The sequence below is a fragment of the Pteropus vampyrus genome, unplaced genomic scaffold (assembly GCF_000151845.1).
Source record: "Pteropus vampyrus isolate Shadow unplaced genomic scaffold, Pvam_2.0 Scaffold10, whole genome shotgun sequence".
NCBI lineage: Eukaryota > Metazoa > Chordata > Mammalia > Chiroptera > Pteropodidae > Pteropus > Pteropus vampyrus.
In genome coordinates, this window is record NW_011888791.1 from 6,775,942 (window position 1) to 6,781,198 (window position 5,257).

Here is a 5,257-nt window from a genome sequence, read left to right on the forward strand (position 1 = left end):
AAATAGATAATGGATTGTTTCCTGGGGGACTGCCAAAAATGGAAAAAACTAGGATCTCCTCTACAGGTTCTGGTTCCTAAAAGATGAAGAAGGTAAAAACTGAGAGCTAATGCAATCTGTCTCTAGGTACATTTGGCTAGATACATTTGAGGCTCCAGCTTTGGTGGGGCACCCACAGCATTGGAACAAAGAGCACATACCAGAGAGAGATGTGAATATTATCAGATGAGGTCCACGGGGAGATGAGGAGGGATAGATAGCACATGCCTAGGAGAGATGCAGGAAAGTGACTCTCCCACAGACTTAGTAAAACCTGTTCAAACTGTTGCCTGCTTCAGTTTAGTTGATAGCCACAATTATACAATACTTTAATATTTTCAAGTCACCATTTAATATTTTCATTCTACTAAGTTAATGCTCTAGAACTCTAAATATTTACTCTTTATATTAGTTTGAATTCCATATTTTAAAAAACTGTAACAATTTTTAAAATTTGACTGGCTATTTTAAGATGGTTTAGATGCAGAGATAGTAATAAATAGTTTAAATGCCAAAGGCTTTACAGCCTGGCTTATAACACTTACTGGCATCAAATATTTCTCTCGGCCACCATGGCCTTCATATTTCCTTCATTTGACTGCCCTTTAGAAAGTCTTCTTCCTGCCTTCAGGCCTCTGATTTTCTTCTGACCTAAGTCCTCACAGAATTCAGATGTTCTAACCACAGAAGTCTCTCCCTTCCCTGTTCTTATAGTTATAACTGTAAATTGGTTTTCTTCCCCTTTGAGGTGCAAACCTTTTTAAAGGCCTCTTGCCAATTTTATAACTTGATACTGTCTTTCTCAAAGACCTGGAGCCATCCCATCAAAATGTAATCCTCAAAGAAGACAGTATCCCTATCACCCAGTCTCTATTGGAAGGTAAGAGTCTGACTTCAGTAGGTGCCACCTCCAAGTTGCAAAACTGCTCCTTGTTATGAAAATATAAGAAAGTTTATTTTTCTTTTAGGGTAAGGTCAATTACCCAACACAGATACCCTATATTCACCACAGCGCCTTCCTCCCCACCCCTGATCACCCATCCCAGTTCTTAAAAAACTATTGAGCTCTTTGTTTCAACAGAGTTAATTTCAGACTGCATTCTGGTCTTTCTCTATTATAGTAGTCTTGAATAAAATCTTCTTTACCTGTTTAACTTTGGCTGTGCAATTTTTGCTTTGACATTGCTATCTCCTTCTCTCTACTATTCTCTAAATTATGAAGCAAAAAGAACATTAGCACCTATCTATATGCGAAGAATAGGTTCAGTCCCTCCCAGACTGATTCCAATAAAATCTTTTAAAAATGCAAACAGTTGGATTTTTAAATTAATATTCTACTATTAATATTAGTAACGTGGTGATAATGTTAATAATGTAAATTTAGAAAAAAAAGGATTTTTTTGAAGGGAAGGAAACTACTAGCCATTATAATCTACTAAATGCTTAATACTGGATACTTTATTCCAATAGTACCATGAGTATTTTCTTTCCCACAGCACATAATAGAAGTGCTGATTCGACCATTTATATAGAAGCCTAAATATACACTCACTAGATATAGACTCTCACCCTTTTGGGAATGCACCATGAATTATGGCATTACTAGAAAGCCATTTTTTCTTCCTTCCCTCCATCCTTCTCTCTCCTCCTCCCCCGTCCTTCATTCCTTCCTTTCTTCTTTCCTTCCAACTGGCCTCGCTCTTTTTTTCTTGCTATGGAGATTTCAAATATTTGGTCAAGTCTTTTGCCAGAACTGTATATCTCCAGCTTTTCATTTCACTGCTCTGACAAATCTGAGCTAGCTCTCCAGTCCCTCAATTTTCCAACTATGATTCATTATTTTAATGTGAGACAGTATCTTTGAGAGGACCCCCTTGTCCTCCTTCTAGGAACTGAGAAAAACAGAGATAAGGATTGAGCATATTTGGTAAGTTCATACAAGAGCAATGTGGAATTTATAACACATTTATTAATCATTTAATAAGTTCTAGGCAGTGTTTTAAATGTGTTATATGAATTATCTTCCTAAATTCCCACAGCTATCCCATAGAATAATTACTATTATTAAGCTCATTTTATAGATGTGACTGCTGAGGCACAAAGAGGTCACAAAGTTGGCAGCGATTCCAGATTCAAAAACAGGCCATTTGATTCCTGTGTAGAAGGTCATTATACTACTATGTTTATGACTGGAAGTTCATGAATATAATTATAAGACTGAATTCTGGGTAAGCACATGTGCTCTAGGCAAAGAATTATATAGGGGCCAAGTGTCAATCAAAATGACCTCACTTGCCAATCACCTAAGAATGCCTTTGGAACCACCCATCACAGCCTTAAATATAATGCAGAACTCTTCCTCCCTGGGGGTTACAGCTCTCCATCTTCCCTGGCTGTAACCCATTCCCCTCTAGGGGTACGTAATCTTGTTTCCTTGTGGTTGGCCAATTTTAGGCTTGCCCATCTTCTACCATGTAAGATGCTTTTAATAAACAAATATTTCTCATATTCACTGAGTTGAAATTCATTTCCTCATCAGTGATAAGAACCTAGAGGTAGATGTATTACTAGAACTCTGATTGCTGCAATGATAACACTATTGTTACCATTGGGGCTGATCTGAACTTTAGTGTCGCCCCAGTGGCATGACGGGGGCAGAATATCAGCGCAGAAGTGTAGTTAGCATTTTCCCTTGGTTCTTCCTCATTGATGTAGTGAAGAATCACAGGTCAGTGAGATTTAGAAAAGATTTATTAAAAAGATATTTTAGAAAGACAAAACATGCCCCAAGGAGGCACATGATTTTAGCGAAGAGCTGTAACAGAGTGCTGTTACAACAATAACCACCAACAACCACAAAGACTCCCAGAAGTAGGAATGTATGCATCATATTTGGGCTGTTCTTAGGTGACTGGCAAGTGAGGTCATTTTGATTGACACTTGGCTGCACTTCAACACTCTGCCTAGTGTGCATGTGCGTACCCAGAATTCTACTACCATTGGAGTGTTCTTTGGGCGGTCTCTAGGCTGGGCCCCTATACCTTTGTTTCCCTGTCGTTCATGTCTGACTAGCTACCTAACAGTATCAAAATGTCATATCCTCTGCCTTTTATTTTCTGGAACATTTTATATAGAACCTTTTCCTGCCCTATACTTGAAGTCAGTCACTTAGAAAGTAACAAAGGCCAAGTATTCTTCTGTGATCTGGAACATACACAACTACATGTTCTCACACCTTTGTGGAAACAAAAACTCCCTCTCTTCAAATCCATTCCACATAATGCTGCTACTAACAATCAGATAAAAGAGGTCCAAGTAAGGATCTGTTTTTGTTTGTTTTGTTTTTTGTCTGAAAGCCTGCCTTTTGTTCAATTCCTCCCTTATTATCAGAGGACATAGTCTAAAAATCCCAATGAGTAAAGCATACTACTTCTTCTTTTAGAAACTTATACAGTCCCTTGTGTATTATTTCATTAGAGCTTTAAAGACAATATTTATAACTCTGTATGCAGTTAAAATATCCACTAAATTCCTATAATATTGAGTTTGTTTGTATTCTTCCGGTTGAGGACTTAAAATTTTTCATACTTTAAACATTATATCCAGAGACAGATTATTTTGTTTCTCAGGGTACATTCTACTAAAAGGAAGAAGAAAAAAAATAGTTCATATATAATAAAAATAATTCAAACATTACCCAAACAAACAAATGTCAACAACAATAAAAAAAAGCTACCAGGAAAAACTAACAAAATGAATATATAATTGAGAAAGAAGCAGAAGAGAAACTTCACACTCAAATGGGCTCAGAGGTCACCATCAGATAAAGTTGATATATTAAATTTTAATTTTCAAACCAGGAAAAGAACAAAACTTATTCAACAGTAGTCTGTAGGTTACAGTTTCCAGTTTCTTTTTCTTTAAATAGTCTGAATTTTCAAAGTTGATAACATTAATTATTTTACAATATTTATTCACCCTTCGTTTCCATAAACCTTGGTACTTGGTTAATTCTTATTCAATATTTTTACAAGTTAGAATGCTTGTGCATGCTGTTCTTTTCCTTCTACACACCAATTTATAATATTAAAAATAATTGTCAAACCAGAGGCATCACCTCTTGTTTCCTCCAGCAGCTGACAAAACATGTTTTCACCAGTAATTTAACAAGGCTAACACCTGACACATAGATTTTTGCACAGAGATAACAGAAAAAAGCTATTTTTATTGAGAATATTTTCACACAATTACATAGAAAACAATCCTGAAAAAAATCATGAGTATACATTAATGATGACTAAAATTTACTTTTAGACATGTCTGTAATACAGTATTTGACTAATGTGGGCTATTAACAAATGATAGTATATTATCCTAGATAAATCCTAGTGATGGTGTGTTGAGTAAAACTACAATGAGATATTGAGTCAAACACCAGGTATATAGCATATTCAAAATAGGTAAAGCTTAAAACTAATTTCAAATTTATGCTCTCTCTCTATTGGTTTAAGATCTTGAGCAAATTAGCTTATCTCCTTATTCATTTGCACAATTAAGATGCTACTGCCCCCTACATCAGCATTGTTGTGTTTTCTAAAAATTGTGCAAAAACATTTAGCACAATATTTGACACACAAAAGAACAATAAACATTAGCTATAATTATTATGATTATTTTTTCTATCATTATCATTATAATCCTAAACCTAGGACCTAATTGTCTATAACCTTGGAAACTTGTTAATATTCTCAGATTTTTCTCTCCAGTACATTGACTCTATTCTTTTCCTTCTGTTCTCCTAGTGTTCCAACCACATATACACACACATATGAACATACACACAAACACTTCATGCACATTATGACACACAATTGAACTGGAATCTCAAATTTACCTTCAAATTCAACCACTCATCTTGGAAACATCTCAGGGGATCATAGAGCTATATTATACATGATATTTGATATTGAGTCCCTTAAATTCTTATTTAAGGCTAAAATATGAAGAAACAACAGCATTTCTGCTTCCATATGGCATAGTATGACCCCTCGAAAACTCTGCTGCAGATAACAACTACAACTGAGGATAAAATAGAAACAAACAAACAACAACAACAACAAATGAAATAAAAAACAACAAAAGCAACAACAAAAGGCTCTGGAGAGTGAACAAATCAAGACAGATTTTGGACCGTGGTCCCAAACTTGGAAGAAAGGTT